Source organism: Candoia aspera, chromosome 2 (assembly GCF_035149785.1).
Source record: "Candoia aspera isolate rCanAsp1 chromosome 2, rCanAsp1.hap2, whole genome shotgun sequence".
Lineage (NCBI taxonomy): Eukaryota > Metazoa > Chordata > Lepidosauria > Squamata > Boidae > Candoia > Candoia aspera.
In genome coordinates, this window is record NC_086154.1 from 55,892,575 (window position 1) to 55,915,013 (window position 22,439).

At 37.1% G+C, this 22,439-nt stretch overlaps 1 protein-coding gene across 1 annotated transcript in view; it reads right to left on the bottom strand.

Moving 5' to 3' along the window:
- Positions 1-22,439, bottom strand: part of PRKCD (protein kinase C delta) — a 68,210-nt gene that overhangs the window by 44,683 nt on the left and 1,088 nt on the right. The gene's annotated exons all lie outside the window — the stretch shown is intronic.

Here is a 22,439-nt window from a genome sequence, read left to right on the forward strand (position 1 = left end):
TGATGAAATGAAGCTTAACACAGAAGGAAATCAGGACACACCCAGGGCTGAAGGGAAAAGAAATTCATTGCCCGCAATCACCTGAACTAAGTAGAATGACCTGTGCCCAACAGAGATTTATTGACTTTCAACCACATTGAATAAATTCAAGACAGTGAAGTTGTTTTGCTTTATTTGTCCTTAGCCCAATGCCTGAAAGCAGCATAATATCTAATGATTAATGTGACAGCACCAGATGAAATGTACAGTCTGTTTTCTTTTTTTCTTGCAGAGCAGACCTCTAAATATTCCCTTCCTATATCATTTCAGATTGCAGATGGAAGATTAAGTGCTCAACCAACTTAATTTTAAAAAGTTCAAATGTGTGTTGTTTCAATGCAGAAATAAGTCTCACTTTTATTCATACATGGCTTAACTGCACCCTCCCAGGAACAAAAGAAAATGGGAATTATGTATACTGTACAGTAATACAGTTCTCCTATCTCATTTTTTAATGAAATAGCCAAATGCAAATATATAGTGCTGCTCAGGTAACCAGCTGTACATGACTGGACAAACAAAAGATCATTTCTTTTCTTCAGAATGGACTACAATAGGCACTTGCACGAGCAAAGGAAAGAAAAATCCATCAGTGAACAGAGCTAGCTTTGCCACATTCTCCAACCAACAGCAATAAGATTTGGTATAAAAAGGTAGGTTTGGGAAATATTGGTGTGGAAAGCTGATGAATTGGTGATATACTTTAATATACTGGTTGAGTAAGAGGTCTCTCAACAAGAAGAACATCATTACTATGGATTACTGTCTTTTATCCACACACAACCAAATTCTATTATATTGTGTCCATCTGCCTTCTTTCCTTCCTTTAGGAAAAATGCTGCTGGGCTCATTTTTACCTGGGACTATGGCACCAACCAGAGATTTACTTCTTTCTACCTCACTATTTTCCAGTTTGAAAGGAATCCCAACTATTATTATATAATTTAATACTTATTATTTTATTATAATATTTATAAAAAATATAATAATAATTATATTATAACTATTATGTTCCAAAGGGGCTATTTTCTGTATTGATGGTGCTTTTCAGCAGAAAAGTTATGATTAAGCAAACTGCAAAACTCCCATTCATATTATGTCATGGTCCTAATCCACATGAGTTTTCATGGCTGAATTGATTGAAATAAACCAACAATGGTGAATAAATATATACTAACTTAATCCATAGAAGCAAGGAACTTTCAAGAAGCTGAATATTAATAAATTGAAGATTAAACATTATACTAATGAACCAAATACATTATTTTGATGCTTTTTAGCTGTCAATTCATAGTAAAGATCTCAAATAATATTCAGAGGATACAAACTGAATTAGCGTTATACTCCTTATCAATTAGAGCCATGTCATTCCTTCCTGAAAGTAAGAAATTACAGGTAATACTGCCAACTTAAAATAATATTTAAAACTCTCCTTAGAAGTCTGGAGAAAGTAGAAACAATTTTTGGCTTCTGATTTGTCCTCTCTTCTCTTGTTCCTTAAACAGCAACTTTTAAAGCTTGATAATAAATTTATTCTAGGATTTAATTTAAATGGCAATTGTGTACGTTCTACACAATTTAGAATTTTGCAAAATGAATGGACATAAGTACAGCTAGGTTTCCAAATCAGTCAAGAATGGTTATATCTACCTTATTCAGTAGGAAGAGAATCTCATCAACACTATATAAAACCATTTTATAGATTCAGAGCAGGAACTGTTGAAAGTCTCAGAATATTTTGGGAGGGCAAGTAGTGTCAATTTGATGAATATCACTGAAAATCTTTGTGGCATAGAATCCCTTTTATATCTACTTCAGTAAATCATCAATAATAGATAAAGATAATGAAGAAGTGGTAATACACCCTGTTAAATTACAGTATATAAACCACAATATTACTGGTGGGTGTAAATGAACTTCCATATACCACCACCTGTGGTAGCAATGCTCAATTAGTCACTGCTTTGGGATGAAAATTTTGGAAGGGATTGGGAAAACACTCAGTAATCTTTCATAAGGAATCTTGAGGTTGTTTGATACAGCATAGGAAATTGATTCAGGTCTTAATGGTCACCTGCTAGACTGTTATTACAAAACACTGGAAAAGCCAGAAAAATTTAAAAAAATGTTAGTAGCTCACTTGTATTTAAAAATGTAGGAAATTGTTTTCATATAAAAAGGAGATCTCAAACAGATTTAAACCACTATATTTCATTAACATATGTATGTAAATTTATCCTTCTCCCATTCATTTACTACACATTTTGTAGAAGCAAAACAACAACTGGGCTAATTCACATATCCTACTAATTCATAAACCTTAATGCCAAACCAGACAGTACAGCAATTAGATCCACCCACAAGCAGGTGCAACTGAAAGACTGTCAAGACAAGCTTTCTCAAACTTAGCATAATTTTTCGAAGTGAGACTCTGCATCATATGCCTAGAAAGATTAGCAAAACAAAACCTGGCTTAATTCTTTGGTTTGTTTTAGAAGATAAACCAGTCTGCTGTGTGCACATTAAACTAGCCTTGGCTAGCCCTCCCATCGACAAGGCCGTCTTCGACTAGGTTCACACACTGTACTATACATGATATGCAATTCCAGCATGTTTGGGGGGAGGGGTTAGTGCAGGATGGATAAACTTTGCTAGATTAGGTATCACCGCTCAGCTTCTCACTCAGCAAAGGTGGTACAAGAAGCCTTCTGGAGATGCTGTATACTTCAACAAATTGTGTGAATTAAGCCAAATACAGCTAATTAAAAACAACACATGATTATGCAAATAGCTCTGTGCAATGTGTGAAGGCACTTTTTCAATTCAGAATTATTTTAAAATAAATATACATTCTCTTTCATTCTGGGTATGTAGAACAATTTAGCTTTCCCCCCCTGCTTTCCTCTGTATCAATTACATTTCATTGTACTTTTCTGTTAAACATCAACTTCCTTCACTACATGAATATACTACATGTAACTCAAAAAGATATATGTTACAGGGAGTCAATGTGCCATTAAATTGACCATTGGGAGATTACTCTTTTTTTTAAAAAAAACTTTCAACATCCCCACAATCTTCCAAAGACTAAATGGAAAATGTAACAGCTGAATGTACTTCATTTCTGATAACTGTTTTGAACAGCTCATAAACAGTCCTTTCCCACTAAAACATGTCTTGAATAAAGCTCAGTATCCACAATGGAAAAAATCACTAGTTTCCAGGATTATAGTAGACAGAAAAAAATGTAACTGCGTAAATAATGACCATCTGGACCATATACACTTAATTTGGGGCAAACTGTAGAAATAGGTCAAGGAGGCACTTATGAAATGAGGCTAACTTCTTTTATACTGAGCTAGGGAAGCAAATGAAAGAACTTGAAGTTGCTTGACAATTTTTCCCAACAGAGTCTGTTTTATTTCTCTCTAATATATGCTAATGTATCTTTTAGGCTAGGAATGCACTAGTTGCTGAACAGAATTAATACGATCTCTATTCAAACAACTTAAAATCAATTTGTAAAAAGCAAAACAAAAAAGACTTAAATGTAGCTTAATTAAAAATTCTTGTACTGGTTACAGTGACTGCAGAATAAGCCCCTCTTTGAAAGGTAACTCACATTTTAAAATCAAAGATTGAGCAGAACGAATCTAAAAACTATAAGTGAAGCAAAAATTAACAAAACTATTAAGGTCAAATTAGGGACCACAATAATAGCTTGCATTCAATTAGCATTCTGAGTGTTCCTTGCCTTTGCAATTGATGACATTATTTTATCCCTCAGTATTAAGATTTATACAAGCATTGAGACGTATACAAGGATAGATTTTCATATGTTTCTTAGCTTCTTCTCTATATGTCCTTTCCAAAAATGGATGTTGTGCAAAACACTGAAAAGAGAGGCTTCACAAAGTGTGCTTTGCACAACACTATTAAAAACAATATCTTCAGGTATTTGGCTGAAAGTTTTACAGGGTTATTATTTTAATAGCAGCCACTTAAAAGTAAATATCTTCACTTTTAGAAAGAGCATTTAGAAGAAGGTTAGGAATACTTAAAACAGACAAGTCCTTTGGACAATCTGCTTGGCTGCTTCAGAGGCTGTCCAAAGGACGCTCCGATGAAATGCTTAACTTCTGCTAACATGCTTTGCAAAGTTTGAATGACCTGTATAATCACCTAGTATTTAATATTAGCTTTTTAATTTTTATTCTTTGTATTGAGTTACTAGTTGATGGTAATCAGAGATATCCTCCCAGTCATATACTTCATTGGTCTGAAGACTATTTATACGTCTCAAAAAACAGCAGCAATAAAAATGAGAATTAAATCACACGTAACCCAGGAGTATGTAGAGAACATCAGTGCAATACTCTGAAAAAGATCTGATTTTATAGCTTGCTCTGCAGTTACTCTAATCTGACTCCATCACTAGATCTGGAATGAGCTTTGAAAAAAGAGGGTCACATTCATGTACAGCAATGCTGAAGAAAGTAAAGGGCTGCATTATGTTTGCCTATGTGCAATTATATCTTGTTCTGTGGAAAATCTAGAGATTAGCACAAGAGTTCTTAACTATGCTTCTTTAAAATTTGAATTACTGTAACTTTGTTATTTTGGGATGGAATGTAAATATGCAGTGATACTACCTCTTTCTGTGGAAAATGCTAAGTTTAGTAATTAACCTTTTAGTTCTGAGATAATGAATAATTTGATTGATTCTGAAATGCATTCAACTGGGGTTTATATAGTAACAATAGAACAGATAATCACCAAAATTTGTACTAAATCTTCAGTCGTAGGTAAGATGGATAGAACAAATGATGGCACAAAATTGGGCAACCTGGAAAGATATGTCAGGGTCCTGGTCAAATAGAAATGACAGATAAGCATTGTGTTATCTACCAGGGTAGTTCTTTAAAATGGGATACATACTGTATATGTCTTCTGAAATTCCCTGTAAAGAGAGCCGCAAAGGAGCATGTGGCTTAGGGATTCCACAGAGCCACATGGGCATGAACACTGCTGAAGAGGAATGTTTTATACTGCCCACACAGGACTTCAGTGGGAAGTGCATCCAACCTGGCCAAGGTGAAGGAAAGCTGACAAAATTTCAGAATTAGAATTGAGAAGAGATAAGATGGCACATGCCCATTTGAGAAGAATCCATGAACTGTGGGGCTGGATAGAAAGCTTTGATTGGTTTGAAAATGAATATCCCAGATAGATTGCTTAAGGGGACTCCTGGCATTTTCAAACCCTAATGGACAGAGGCTTTCCATAGGACTGGATTTGCTATGAGCTCCTGTTAGCCAGGTTGATTTAAAACTGTCTCTGAGAACTAGTGAAGCCAGACCCACAGGGGAAAAATCCAATTTTAACCAGAAATTAAGGAAATAGAACCATGCTCTGGCACCCACAGAAACCAAACCTGTCTCTAACCATAAGGCAGCACTCTTGACACATCTTGGGAGTGCAAATATAGCTCTTATGAATTTGGACTGGACAGCTTCCAGGATATTAAACTTTGTAGAAATACAGATCTGAGCACCATAAAGAAGCTGAGAAATAGTATCAAATTTTATATGCTTGAGGATTTCTGTGAAGTTGAGATTATGTTTATTTTATGACAAACTAGTTTTCAGAAAAGGAATGCAATGTAAGTTATGAACAACCCCCTCCCCCTGCCGTCCACACACAAACATACTTTGGTTTCAATATCCTAAGCCAACAGTTACTCTGAATTCAGCATTGAACCCAGACTGGTTCCCAGGCTGAATCAGCTGGACTGCGTGTCTTGTACTCCATCTTGGGATGTGTGCTGTAGGGGAGCAGAGGCGCACGCATACGCTGCTCCCACGGACTTACATTGGCAGTGGGAGATTTTTCAGAGCCGTTCTGGTGGATGAGGAGGCTTACCAGACTGGCGTAGAGCTGGTTTTTGGTCAGCTGGATGCCATGGTGTTGCTGGAAGCTGTTGTTGGAGCTGGGACATAGAGGCCACTGAGAGGAGCATTTCTGTCTTCCGGGATTGCTTGGTGGATGCGTGTCAGTGTTCGTGGCTAGGGCAGTGTTTCTGACTAGGGCAGCGGCAGGGATGACACAGGAGACGGCGGCAGCAATGTGACATTTTCCAGGCCTTTTCCAGTGACGGACAGTGTGGTCTGGTGTGGTTGGTGGTCCCCAAATTTGGCCTGGAACTTGAAGAACTCCCGAGACACTGTAGAGTGCCTAATGAGCAGCGTCTGGTGGATCCGGGATAAAGTAGTAGCAGAAGAAGGCTAGTACTTGAGACCTGTCATGGACTCTCATTAGAGGCCATTTTGCCACCTTCTTCATGGTTGGAGTTAAAAAGGGACAATGTGGTGACCATTTTAGGGCCAACTAAATCTGATGTGCAGATACCACCTGGTGGTTGGACTAGTAATAAGGTTTTGGATGGTGACGGTTTTCCCCTTGGTATGAACTGAGTACCCTCCCAGGTTAGAGCTGGGAGTGGGTAGTGGGGTGGTTTGTTTTGTAGTTGTGATTGGAGACTCCCCCAGCCTGTTTGGTGAGAGCAGTGGGTGTGCATTGACTGTTGGTTTCATAGGAGGGGTGGGTTTTAGAGTTGCCTGTGGCTATGAGAACTTATGCTATAGCGCCCAGGGGATTCTGTTCTCTGCCACTTTGGGATGTTTGTTGGTATGTTTTGGGAACCGGAGGGCATGGGGTGGGGGGTGTAGGGGGCTTGGGTGGATTTGGGGCAGGTGGGAATGTTATGGTGGTGATGGGTATGGGAAGATATGGCAGGAGGCCAGGGGTGGGCCACTCTCAGGGAAGGTGGGCCCAGTGTCTCATTCTGGTCCTGTGTTCCGGCTTTGGGTCTCATCCCCTTTCCCTGCTCACAGATCTTCAGAGACCCTGGCTTTCGGCTGCTGCTGCTAAACACGTCAGTCTGCAATAAGGCCTCACTTATCTGTGATTTCATCAGAGATGAGAGGGCCAATCCAGCATCTATGTGGAAATGTGCCCAGCTGTGTTTTGGGTGTGGCAGTTGTTATCCGAGAGACTCTTTCAGGGGTACTGCCCCACAAGTTGCTGGATGTGAAAACCTGTTCCTAAAGTTGGGCTGTAGGGATCAGTTGGGATTGTTGCTACTGTACTAGCCTCCCTGCTCCTCCACTCAATCTCCAAGTTGGTGGTGGAGTTTCCCAGGCTTATAATTCTGGGAAACTTCAATCTGACTTCCCTGGGGGTGGGGTCTGAGGAAGCTCAGGAGTTCATGGCCAGCATGACAGCCATGGGCCTATCCCAGGTCATTCAGGGCTTGGGACAGTGGTGATACCCCTGATCTAACTCTTGTTGGAGAAGTGGTAATGTGATCTGGTATTGGGGAAACTTTTGGTGGCTCCTGTTATGCTCAGATCATACCCTGGTAGCCATGAGATCCTCTGGTGCCACCCCCACCACAAGGAGGCAGGACCTATTACATCAGTCTGCCTGCAGTGACTAATGGACCTGGTTGGGTTTCAGAGGGAACTGGGGGTTATTCCTGACAATCTGCTGCATGGTCTGGCTGAGTCCTTGGCCATTGCCTGGAATGAAAGGGTGGCCAAGCCTTTAGATTGGATCGTGTCCACATGGCCTCTCCCTCTCATGGATCCTGTTGCTCTCCATGGTTTATGGAAGAACTTAGGGAAATGAAATGGAAAAAGAGATGTCTAGAACATTGCTGGAGCTTGATGCAGGATGAACTTGACCGAACATGGGTGAGAGCCACTATTAAAGCCTACCTTGTGGCAGTAAGGGCAGTGAAGTGTCAAAACTTCTCTGCCCTTATTGCATTTGCAGATAGCCACCCAGCGGCCTTGTTTAAAGTAACACGAGCTTCCTGGGAAAGGAGGACTCAGAGGTTTACTTGCAAGGAAGTGCAGAGGAATTTGCAGAGCACCTGATGGAAAAAATCACTTGGATTCATTCCAAACTGGGCTCTAGCTTTGATACAGGTCCAGTAGAGGTGCCCAGGGCACAGTCTTGCCCTGTTATCTGGGAATGGTTTGATCCTGTTGGACCTAAGGAAGTGGACAGGGTCCCAGGGACTGTGAGCTCAGCCACCTTAGATCCATGCCCCTCCTGGCTTGTTAAGGCTGCCCCAAGGATGTTGTGTGGCTGGATCCTAGCAATGGTGAATTCTTCTTTGAGAGAGGGGGTTGTTACATCACTACTTATGGAGGTGGTGGTTTGCCCCCTCCTCAAGAAGCCATTGCTGGTTTTTTGTCCAGAGTCTAACCTCTCTTTTTGGAGGGAAGGTTGTAAGGAAGGTGGTTGCGCAGCAGGTTCAGTGGGCCCTGGATGAAGCGGATTATCTGGACCCCTTTCAGTCAGGATTCAGGCCAGGGCATGTGATGAAGACAGCATTAGTCGCACTTTTGGATAATCTCTGGTGGCAGCAGGACAGGGGTTGTGCATCTGTCCTTGCCCTTTTTCACCTCTTGGTGGCTTTCAATACCATTGACCATGGTATCCTTCTGCATCAGCTCCGTGCATTTGGAGTGGGTAGCACAGTATTATTTATTTATTTATTTATTATTCACATTTCTATCACCGCCCATCTCCCCCTAAAAGGGGGACTCTGGGCGGTTTACAATAAAATTCACCTTAAAACCTCACATCATAAAATCACCAGGTCAACAGCTACAATTATGCTGGTTTATTTCCTTTCTGTGGGGCCACTACCAGTTGATGTTGATTTGGAGTGAGAGATCTTGCCCTCAGCCCTTGCTTTGCAGGGTTCTTCAGGGTTAGGTACTCTTTCTGGTCCTATTTAACATTCTACACGAAGCTGTTGGTTGAGATCATCCATCGCTGTAGGGTGAGGTATCATCAGTATGCTGATGATATCCAGTTATGTATCTCTGTCTCAGGCAAATTAAGTGATGCTGTTGATGTCCTGTCCTGGTGCCTGGAAGCTGAAAGTCATTTCAAGGTCTGGTTTTGCCCACCTTTGTCGACAGTCATATCACATTAGGCCAATTAAGAAAATTAATATATTGATCTTAATAACCTGATGTGATATATGTATACACACAGAATGTTGGGGAAAGTGAGCTTTAATATTCCAAGTAGCCCTATACATACTGAGATTCTATTGACATCTTGCACTTGTAAGTATAGATTACATATGTTTTGTTCACAAGCTTCCTTATCTGTTCATTTAAACAAGCTGCTCTCTCATAAGTTGACTATCTCAGTTGCCACAATCTCAGTCGGATTGGAGAAAACTGCTTGTTTCAATCCACATTGGTCATCCTAGTCACTCATTACTTACTCACAGGACAGGAGACAAGAAGCTTTAACTTTTTAAGTACCACTTTATTTTCCAGAATAATTTTAAGAAGCTTTAGCACTATAATAAATAAATGTCTAAATACTTAAACAGCATTGGAGAAATTATTAGTGAAACCAAAATGTCACAATCCAGATAAACATAGATCAACAGTATTTAATAGCAGTAAATAAGGTAACAATTTATGTTAGCAAAAAAACAACAACTGGTAGTGAGCTACCTTAAACCTAAGCTGAAACCATCTGACTGTCTTAATGGTCATTATGAAGATCTTAGGTCAGTCACATTTTTAGCCTAATTTTAATTTTTTTTCTTTTCCTTCTCCCCTTTTAATTTAAAGGTAAATATTAATTTAAGTGCAAGTTATTTATTATTGATTTACCAAGAAATGAATGCTAAAAAAAACAATTTCTGATAGTTATCCCATGTCAAGGCACCGAATCTCTCTAAAAAAACCTTTTCTTCTAAACATTTCTCTTTTGGTATTAACGAAATAGACCTGGATTATACTTTTGTTCACTGTATTTTCACAATATATTTATCTTCTTGAGAACTGTTATTACATAGCTAATATAAATACTGCAAGTAAAAAAGAAAGCAAAACATTTTCACTGGGCACCAGAGGCAATCCTTCCTTGAGGTAAGCGTGTTCCTTCACATGGCTGTTGAAAGATTAGATTTTGAACCTGGTTTAACAAGAAAGACGCAGAACACCACTTAGAAGCTACTCCTCCTTATGCAGTATCCCATATGGTCGTAACAGCACAGGGAGGCCGAGAGGTGATAGTGCACACAGTATTGTATCAAAAGAGAAGATCATACAACAAACCAATGCGAAGTGTAGACATATTAGGATTGTTATGGAATGAGACTTATCACCTCATACTTGTAACACAGCGAAAAGAAAAGAACCCCAAAGTTTAATTAAACAGGACATTCTTTTTCTACTTGGATTATGCTACAAATTAAAAGAATTTGGGGGGGGAGGGGAAAGAAATGTTACTCATTCGGACTGCCATTAAAAGACATGCTCTCATTCTGAAGTTTGGTAAAATTCAGTTATTTAATACATCAGTGGGAAGGTGAACTGTAGATGGCACCAACAGTACTCTTGCAAAATGTGGTTCTTTTAGTATACTGGAATGTACATAAGAATGTTTAAATGGTTGGTGTAATGTGAAAGAGATTATCTCTTTGTATACACATGAAATGTGGGAGGGGGTGAGAAATGAATCTTTCACAATTTGTTACCAAGACTTGGATTAAGTCTTTGGTCACTCTTACAATCCAACCTTATTCAGAGTTAAGGCAAACCTATTATTAAGTGCCACATTTAATCATAAATAAATATTAGTAAGATAGACATAAGGAAGCAACTTTTTGAAAAAAGTGTGCCATTTAATTAAATTATAAGTGAAACATCACCCTATATTCAATTAAATAAACAACTTTAAAAATAAAAAATTCATAACAAGAAGGCTTGTATTATTGGAGCCATGAACACTTCAGTGAGGAGACATCCCCTCAACACGGTCATGATGGGATAGGAGTGATCTCTTGCACATATCAACTGATTCTATCATACATAGAGACCTATAAGGAAAGTTCTAGAACAGTGCTTAATAACTGGTCATATTTTTCCAAAAGTGTTTAAGCTTGAAGGAGTTTGCTTATAATGATAATGTACAAGACTTTTTTTTACCCACAATGCCTTACTGTGAGGGACGCCTATCAGAACAGGTTTCTGATGATTGAGTTTGGGACTAGAAGTATGAACTATGTGATAGCAAAACCAAAACAAAACCAGAAACAGTGAAGCAAGGCAGCATCATGTACTGATCCTGCAGAAAGAAATTCAACTGGTACCAAAAAAGAAGAAAAATGCAGGAATCAAACCTATATGCACTTTCTTACCACATTTTCTTTTACTATTAATGGGCAGGGCACCTAAAATTACTACATAGATTTGATTGGTCGCTTTGGTTGGTTATCTGTTTAAAAGAATATAATTATGACATAGGTTATACAAGTAGTGTAAATTACATGTTTTAGAAACATTATGTTTGGAATTATAATAGTAAAGCAGTGATGCAAAAACTATGGTTTTACATGGTCACTGTAGCTCATTTCTCCCATGTCATTCTATAAAAGAGCTAAATATGCCAAACAATATGCCTGTCCAAAATACATTACCTAATACTGTGGTAAACAAATTGCACAATAATTCAAATGTACAGTACTAAAATACCTACAGTAAATCCAAATTACTCTTTCTGCCGAACTGCCCTAAAATTCTTTCAGTGAAGAACATATTTTTATAGTGGTTACTAGTTTCAAGTCCAAGGAAAAGAAGTTTATGTCAGCATGGTTAGCAGTTATACATCATTATTTCACAAGAGTACCATGATTTTTCTTCAATGTATAGCTACATAAAAAAAAAAAATTCAAGACCCTACTTTCTTGGGCGTAAGTGTCACAGAACTCAGTTGGCTTACTTCAAAGTAAGCATGAAAGATTATTCTCTACACAACAATTACTGGCATGATCCTGCTGATTTAAAAAGTTTTTATTTTTTATGGCAGATACTATATAATATCAATTTACCAGTTTCATGCATTGTTTTCAGTTGCTAGATTAGCTTCCTCTTACATCTCTCTGTGACAATTATTTCAAAAATTCCTCATGGAACTAAAACTTGATCCTTCTTACAGCTTTCTCCTAATTCAGAACCTGATTGATAATACGATTTCTCTATATTATTTTAGAATGGACATACATTCCATGTGAAGTCTTACTAATGAAATGTCATTGCTAAACATTCTTACCCTGCTTTTTTTTTACCCTAAGAAGAACTACAGTGGAGTTCTTCTTTGTTCAAACTTCAAAAGTCATCGCAACCACCTAAAAAGTACCCACATGATGTAAAATGACAGACAAGCAGGTTAGATGGTGGTGCGTGATTTTCCTAAATTATTTGAAAATCATATATAAATCATAGTTACGACTGTAGAGAGAATGAATGTGACCTCGCACTTTAGGTAGCAACACTATGGTGCCTTCTGATTTTAAGAATCAGGTGATAAAAAAATTTAGCCAATCAAAGGGTATTCCCATCTTGGAGGTAAACAAAAGTGAAAGCATTCGTATATAATAAATGACTGGTTAGAGGTGAGTTGTACTTCAACTTGCATACAAATCTTTGTGCAATCCAGGAACCTAATAAAGCAGTCCCCAATCATGAAGTGTGCAGTACTTGCATTTATACAAACAGGTGTATCGAATCTCATTCAGAGCTCCACCTGATTGCTTGGATACTGGGCAGAAAAAGTGTGGAACCAGTACAACCCCATTTTCCACTGGACTTAGACATAGCTTTAGATGCTTTACCTTGATGAAACTTCACACAAAGCACCTTTAAAACCTGCTTTGAGAAACAACACAGCCCCATTGCTTCTAAAAGCACACTGAAGCAGCTGCATTGCCATGTTTCTGAACTCTCTGTCAGCATTCCCATACCAGGAAGATGCCTTTGGGCACATGAACAGAAATCTTTTCTGAGGCTTCCAATCAGCTGCTGGAAATAAAGGAAGCAGCTTCTGTGTACATGCAGCCTTTTCTGACTAAAGGAACTGCTGTGAAGGTTTCAGGGCAAAGCAAAGCATCTCAGACAAAACAGATCACTCGTTGAGACAAATCATACTAATGTTGCACATCCCTATTTTTCATCTAATTTGAGACCCTTTATACATTCAGCTGAATACCTGAAGTGCATTTCTAATATTATAGCTGTATTTAAATACACATTCATAAGGTGCTATACTTTATAAATCAGTGGGGTCACCCTTCATATCATAAACCTTAAAATTTTACTTTCCTTTTTGGCATTTTGTTGTTTGCAGGACAGAACTTTTTATTTTTTTTAAAAAAAATTCTAGGTATTTTGAGCTTTGCAGTTAGATTTCATTGACCTAAATTTAAGCATATTTCATTTTTAAAAAGCTTTTTAAAATTCATATTAATGCTCTTCATACATGTTACTGTAATTTTGGTTGACATGCATTAATATCTTGAAGAATCTTTTGCTGTATTATGCAATAGACATCTACAGAAAATATATACCAAAATGTACTGATGTAATACAACGGGTTGGTAAGTAATCAGGTTAATTAATTAATTGGAGTTTTGCATACTTCCTATAGATACTAATATATCTAAAGAAATTTGTAAAAGTAAGGCTTTTACTCATTCCAGTTATTTTAAATATATTGGAATAATGACTACAAATAAATTTTCTTTGGTTGTACAATTAAATATATCATATCTGTTACCTCAGCTTAACATTCAGATAAACAAATGGATCAAAAAACCCAGTGGATTTATGCAGAAAGATAAATGTTGTAAAAAAGGAATTTTACCCCTAATATATTTAAAGTATTTCAACTAGATTGATAAATTACTGAATTTTTTTTTAATGGAAAGGACAAGCCTCTATATTTTCTTTATCTAGATTATAATGATCACAAGGGTTTTAATTTCCCTCATTCTCATTTTTATTACTGGACATATATTTGGACTTCTATTTCTTCATGGAATTTAAGTCAAGTCAAAAAACCATTGTGAGCACAATTAGAAAGTTGTTATCTGATCCCACTGATATCACGGGAAAGCTTTGGCATATTTTTAGGCACAATTCTGTTGTATTTCAAGCATTAAAGGTTGCATCTTATCCACACGCTATAGTTACACTATTGGATAGTTCCTTTTTGAAAACTTTCGGGAAGAGATAATAAGCAATGCCCTGATACAGCAGACCCCTGGCCCATATAGTCCAGCAGTCTGGACTCACAATGACCAAACAACTGCATAAGGAAACCCACTAGCCTCCCAGCAGATAGCCTTCAGAGGCAGTCACACTGCCATCAAAGCTAATACCCATTGTCTATGAGTCTTCCCATGACTTCCATGAATTGGTACAACCTGTTTTGAAGTCAGCCAGACTGGTAGCCAGTAGCCAGCATTACATCTCATGATAGCAAATTCCAAAGTTGAATTACATGTTAGGTAAAACAACAACAACCACCTTTTTCTGTCCTGATTTTTCCAGGATTCAATTTCATTGGGTGGTCTCTGGATCTATTGCTTCGGGAAGGGAAAAAAAAAGCTTTTCCTTGTCCACTGTATTTACACCATGCATAATTCTGTATATCTCAATCATGTCCCCTCTCATTTTCTTCCTTTGTAGACTAAAAAGTCCCAAATGGTACAACCTTTTCTTATAGGGAAGGTTCTCCAGGGCCTTAATAATCTTAGTTGCCCTCCTCTGAACCTTCTCTAGCAATATTATATCCTTTTTGAGATGCAGTGACCAGAACTGCACCCAGTATTTTAGATGCGGTCACAACAGTGATTATATATATGTAATATGTAATATGTAATATATAATATATAATATTATATATATATATATATATATATATATATATATATATATATATATATGCGCATTACGATATTTGTAATTCTATTTTCCATACCATTTTTTTATTATCCCTAACATGCTGTTGGCCATTTTTGTAGCAGATGCACAATGTGTTGACATCTTCATCAAACTGTTTACCTTTATTCTCTTTCCTCATCAGTCATTGCTAGCTCTGATCCCATTAGTTTGTATGAATAGCTAGAATTTTTGGCACCAATGAGCATCATTTATACTCACGTTGAATAGCATCTGCCATTTTGATCCCCACTCACCTAACGTGCAGAGATCCCACTGGAGCTCTTCACAGTCCCTTATTGTTTTTACCACTCTGAACAATTTAGTGTTATCTATTTGCCTATTCCACTAGTTACACCTGATTCCAGATCATTTATAAATATATTGTATATGTGCATGCCTTCAAGTCAGTGTTGACTCCTGGCAACTGCCTGGACAAGTTTTCTTGGCAAGTTTTTGGAAGTGGTTTGCCCTTGCCTGATTCCAGATCATTTATAAATATATTGTATATGTGCATGCCTTCAAGTCAGTGTTGACTCCTGGCAACTGCCTGGACAAGTTTTCTTGGCAAGTTTTTGGAAGTGGTTTGCCCTTGCCTCCTTCCTAGGGCTGAGAGAGAGTGACTGGCCCAAGGTCACCCAGCTGGCTTTGTGCCTAAGGCAGGACTAGAACTCACGGTCTCCCGGTTTCTAGCCTGGTGCCTTAACCATGACACCAAATGGGCTCTCTATAAATATAGTATGTATAAATATTACATTGTAGCCGGAAGCATTCAGGTAGGATGAGGCTGGAGCCCAGCAAGATGGTATGTCGATTTGTGGGAGAGTTGCTCTAGGGCACCATAAGGTTACACTGTGACTGTTGTGTTTTTTCTTTTTCTTTTTTGCTGTTTTTTGTTGTCATGTGAGTCACCCAGGGTTGTGGTGGCTGCACAAGTATTTTAAATGAATGAATGAATGAATGGATGGATGAATGAATGTTATAAGGCACCAGTCCTAGGACAGAAACCTGGGGGACCCCACTAGTTACATCCCTCCATTCTGCAAATTGTCCATTTACACTTTCTCTTTGTTTTCTATTCTTTAGCCAGTTGCTTATCCACAAGAGATCTTGCCCCTTCATTCTATGGCTGTTAAGCTTACTGAGAAGTCTTTGATGAGGGACTTTATTAAAGGCTTTTTGAAATCTAAGTAGACAATGCCTACTTTGATTAATATTAATTAAGAGTAATATCACTGACATTAACATGATTTTGAAGTATAGACCAAAAATTGAACTTTTCATTATATGAAAACTTAGGCATTTAGGGTACAGCAAAAATAATTATTCTTCTTTGATCGAAAGATAGTGTTACCTTGGATTTACAATCTTGGATTGATGATTTGAACTGGCTTTTTATCAGTGCAATGGAAGGTTTGATCAATATTATTCCATATGGACAGGGTTTAATAATGTGCTTCAAAACTGAGCTGTTTTCTCTACAGATGTTTCTGTCTTTCTTTTTCTTTGTATTTGTTTTTGTTCATCTTTTTTCCTGTACTAAAGCAATAAAATATAAGGAAGGTTTTTGCTGTAACTCTCCAACTCTCTTGTATGCAAATAGCTTATCTTTGATCTCTCACTAAAAATGATACATTGTGGCTCTCCCACGTATCCACAAACTTCTCCTGGGCAAGGTAGACCCAGGACTGCTTCTTCTAACATGGCAATCACCTAACTATGGGTTTGTTTTTATTCTTTAAAACAACAACACTATTTTAGGAAATTAAAACACTTTTAACACTATTAAAACACTATTTTAGTAATCACGCAAAACTGATGGATTTCTGCAGCTCCCCCACTTTAAGTTGCAATAACTAGAGATATTAGACAAAGGAGTATCACTTTTCTATTTGACATCCCTTTCTGTTTTCTTCATACTTTTGAATTAATCTATACTTTTTAATTCATTACTGTTGCCGTATATATAAAAAAAGTTGCTACAAGAAAAATTACTTCAAAAACATTCTTTTGTTGATTTCTGTTTCTCCTTGTTATCCAAATCAGTGTCTCAACACAACAATGGACCTGAAATTAGTCCATAAACTCTAGCTGAACCCCAATAAGTTTTAACACTAAGAATTCTTGGGCCCAAAGAACTGGCATTCAACAGCTTTGAATAGCCCTGCACTTACCCGGAAATAACAGGTGTGGAGTATGGCTGGTTCACCAGCAATAGCCAGTAACAGAGTTAGTTTGTCAGAAACACACTTCTTTTGCTAACCATTGTATGGCTGATTCACCAGCAGTAGCCAATGACAGAGTTAGCTTGTCAGAAACACACTTCTTTTGCTAACCATCCAACTGGACTATATGTGTCAAGTTTATGTACTATCATGTCAATCTTACAAGAATTTTTGGCTGTCTAATCACCCTAATGGCTTGGAAACCAAATATATGAAGGCTCACCTCTTCAAAAATGTGAAATCCAAAAAGAAGAAGAGATACTGTAGGAATACAATAAAAAATCATTCATTCATAGATACGTACATACGTATTTAACATACTATCCCTTTTTTGGATAAGCACAGAAAAAAGAGTGATAAGTAATAAAGAAATGAAATGAAAGGCAGAAGTTAAGATTAAAGAAAGGAAAATATAACTAAATCTAGTTTACACCAACACCATTCATTATACTATTCTATCTTGCAAATTGTCCTTGCTTCCACTATATCCAGAAGTATTCCCCTGCAAGCCATCATTTTCATGTCTTCTGAAAAGCATTCCTTCCTCACAATAGATTGAAGAAATGTGCTGTTTGTCAATATTCTGAAATCCCTTTATATTGTGAAAATAAGTTAGAGCATTACATTTCTATATGGTCTAGATTTAGTAGCACACTGAAGGACTGAGTTAGTTGTAGTTAGTTGTTTATCACATTTATATATACTTTTTGCTTGTAGTAAGTTACGTTATTTTTGTGTTTGTTTAATTAATAAAATAAAAAATGAAAATAAATCTTTGCAATACACCATATACTAATGACTATCTACCAGCATAACCACATCATCCATTCCATTTTCCCTGTCAAACACAACTATCTTTATTTTTTGATAATTAATTGTCGGATCCATATTACTTGTTGTGTCTCATAATCTAACACTCACTGCAAATCAATTTGGTTCTCAGTCAACAATATGGCACTGTCTGCAATCAAAAGAACACACACATTCATGCTTCTGAGAAACATATCTCTAACATCTTAAGGATTCAATATACATGTACCAGTAAATACCCTGAAGAACTAACAGGATATTGCATATCCTTGACTTCTTTCTTTTCTTTTTTTCAAACTTTATTAAATTTCAGAATATAAGTAAAGCATATAAGAATAGAAAGAGATTGAAGAAAGAAAGAACGAACGAACTTAAAAGTGCAGAAATAAAAAGAAAGATGTAGAAAAAAGAGTGATTTCTGACCATCTTAAGTACAGATACAAACATAATACATTAACCTTTTACCCTATAAAACACATTATTTCTATATTCTTATACAATCCTAATTGTCAAACCCCAAAATTAAAACTTCATCTTCTTCAGTTTCAAGCAAAAAGTCCAAAACTGGTTTCCAAGTAAAAACGAAGTTAGACAAATTATTTTCTTTAAGAAATGCAGTCAGTTTCACCATCTCGCCAGCCTCATTAATTTCACCATCCATTCTTCCACTGTAGGAATTTGTAGGTCCTTCCACCTTTGTGCATATAAAAGTCTTGCTGCTGTTACCAGAAAAACTTCTGGCTTCAACTGTATGTTTATCTTAAGTATCCTTTCAGTTAAAGTACATACCTGGCCCCAATAATTCTTAGCTTTCTTACATGTCCACCAGACATGATAGAAAGTACCTTGACTTATTTCTTGAAACATGTTCCAGCAAGCTTCCATAGATTTAGTTCTTTTCATATCAATATATGCCCATACTTAATGACCTTTCCATGAGGCTTTCCTTAGCTTTCTTTCAACAAAAAGAGAGCCCTTTTCAAGACATCTAGTATCTACATGGCAACTTGCCTCCAGCATCTTTGTGCTGGTGGGCACATTTGGAATTTGAGTGCATTATAGCCTCAACATTCACCCACTTTATTAGAAAGCAACTTGTGTGGTTGCTTTCCATCACCCCTTTAGTTTTCCAATTTTTTCAAGATAGATGAGCACATTTACAAAAGGATCACTGTGCTGTATCTCCCTAACAGTTTTATTTTCTAAGAGTATCTCCAGGTGTTACGTGAGGTCCAGAGCATTCTTGGAAAGAAATACTATGCTTGAGGACAATGCTTTTTGATGAAAAGTATTGAAATAACAGAAACAGCTGGAGGATGGATCTAGTGAACTCCAAAGGAGATGTCTATATGGATATTAGCATCCTCAGGCATCATCTTGAGGATCCAAATTTAAATACATTTGCCTCATGGTATTAAGGGATCAGAATCAGGATGTGGAATGATGCCTACAAGTGGACTGGCAATGAGAACAGCAGACAATGCACTGTTATTAGCCCTTCTCAGTGAATAAACTAGCAGTTCTAACTAAATTAACAGTTTTTAAGGCAGTTCATGTTCAGTGATACTAGATCATGTGTAATTAATACCAGGCCATCCCTACCAAGAAAAGGTCACAAATGTATCTGTTTAAATTGATAAAGATTCTCAAGCCCTTGTTGACACCTGTGTCCCAGTGATAGCAATGGATCCAGAAATAACTCCAAATTGCAGACCTGATCCTTCAAGAAGAATGTATCTCATTCTAGAATAGGCTACACTATTCCTATGGGCAAAGATTTCTTTAACAACAAGATTCCCACCTTGTTATGATCTCATTTACTTCACCATGACATGATCCAGTCTATTGTCCTACTCAGGCACTGATTCAAAACATCTCTTACTCAGCCAAGTTAGTTGGCATCTCTTAGCAGTTTCAGAAAGATGGTATGGGGGATAAAAGAGAATATTGTGAGATTCTAAAACAAAACTGCCACAATGGAGTATTCTAGCACCATCTTGGGAAACTGCTAGTCATATAGGACAAAAACCCTTGAAAAAAGTATGTTCGCATCCTAAAGCAGACCATTAATCCAGAATGATTCCATGACTGATGGTACTGAAAGATATCAAGCTGTTCAACTGAAATACATACCATCTCTCTTTCTCTTGGTGAATGTCATCCCACAGGGTCACCAAATCCAGACATAAAGCTAAATTTAGTGTCTGCAGGAATGCCTCAATTACCGCCTTGTTTAAAGAGGAACGTAATGATAACTCTCCTACAGGATCTCATAATCTCCTGGACCTAATTGGTTACCCCTTCCTGATTAGCTATAACAAACCAAGATGAGCATGAATCAAGAAACAAGTGATTGAATTCACTGAGGAATCTTACCTACATCTTCAGCAACTGGAATTCATCCAAATCAATGAATGAGATAACATTCTACATATAGTGCTAGCTTACTTCACTATGGAGTTCAAGTTCTACCAAATGTACAGTACGTTACTTTAGCACAGTAAGCAATTAAGGGCACAGTTAATGGGTTAAAACATACTAATAAGCTCTGATATACAGATAGATATAGATAGATATAGATATCAAACCACATTAAAGAATTCAGTGTTTAATGAATAATAATGGCACACTGTTTCACATTAGTATCACTGAGAGCAATTTGACTAGTCCAAAAAAAAAAAAAATCACTATTCACTAAATATAAGATATAAGCACACTTATATCTCCCTGCTGGGCATTCTTAAACATGTTGTAAAATTGCTGAATCACTATATAAACATCTGAGTTAAATATGAATTTAGAATTCTAATAAAGCCAAGGTACATATATCCTGAAATCCAGTCATCTATATTTATCTTTCCATGCACACATATTGTGTACCCACCATTTTATCTGCATAACAACACTCTGAAGTAGATTTGGCTAAATATTAATAAATGGTCCAAGGATCCAATGTGTTTTTATTATTTTAAGGGGCACTGAAAACACACTTATCATACTGAGCTTGTGAAATGAATACATGAACAATGAAGTACTTATATGTTTACTTAGAAGTAAGATCCACCAGATGCAATAAAGATTACTCTCAGGGAAGTGTATGTAGGACTGAAGCCAAAGGATAAATAAGTTCTCCTGTTTAACATAACACTTTACTCTCTTCTTAACCAGATGTTCTAGAGGTCTCAAAATCTACAATTACATTAAATTTGAGAATAAACAAATTGCATCAATCTACAATATTCCCAGACCCTTCTGAACTAAATTATTAGCTTCTCCTTCTAAGTTCCCGCTTTGCTATACTTTCCAGAATTATTTTATATCTCAAGACTAGATTAAGACTAACACAGTCCTTTGTTTAAAATTTAAACTTTTCGCTCAAAAATAATTTCTACTATGACTGGAAGCAACAAGAAGCTGTTCAATACATTTTTTTAAAAAAATTCTACAAAAGACTTGATGGTACATAAGCAATCAATCAATCAATGTAAAAAGTCCATCTCTGGAAGAACTGTATAATTATTGTTTGCTACCTATAAGATACACTGTTAGAGTATCTACTGGAACTTCAATATTGCACACTTTGAAATTTACTTGCTGCACACATTCCCCCCGAAGTTATACATACCTGCAACCCCAAAGAAATTTCCCACTAATATTAGTAAAGCAACCATGCAGAAAAAATCAGTCCCTGGTGAGTTAAGTAACCAGACACCCGCAATCAGAGTAGACATTTATGTAGATTGGAGCTCTCCAACCTTCTCAGGCCAGTGGAGAATTTGAATTTTTTGAAATATTTTTAAGGATTTTAAGCTCTCTGACAATGTATTTACTATGTACTTAGCAGCACACCAACCTAGTCATGCTCTGCAGCCACTTGACTCAACATTTTAACTTCTAGGGACGAACCTACAGTTTATTTATTTATTTATTTATTTAACAATTGGATCACACCTAATGGACTCTAGGCCAGAGGTTATGCATTAGGCACACAAAGAAAATTAAGTAATCTGTTTCTCTCACTTTTACGCTAGCAACCCAGGGGCTAAACAGACAAATGTTCTGTTTCGGCATAAGGCAGCTGCCTATCTTTTTATTGCATGAAACACTGAAGAAGTTCAAATTCATTCTCTGTCCACCCACTACTAAAGAACAGGGCTCACAAGCAGATAAAGATATACAACAGAAACATACTTACATGGCAAATTCTTTGAGATGACTAATGCAATCAAACTCAGCCATTCACTGAACAGGAAAACAAACATCCCTCAGCCAACAAGCTAAAACAATTACTGACCACCTATGAACCCCACTCCAGTTGGCCCACAGTGGGAAAATCCCCAACTTCCTAAAGACCAAACTTGTTGCTTCTAGATGCAGAAATCAGGCTGTGAGCCAGTGACCCAAACTGACCACTGTTCAAAGTAAATGAAGACCACAAGACATAGTTCATAAAACCAATTAATCTGGTGCTACACGGCAACTGCCTAGAGCAGAATTGTTAGAAGAATTAGGCAAACACATACATGTGGAACCTTTCTGT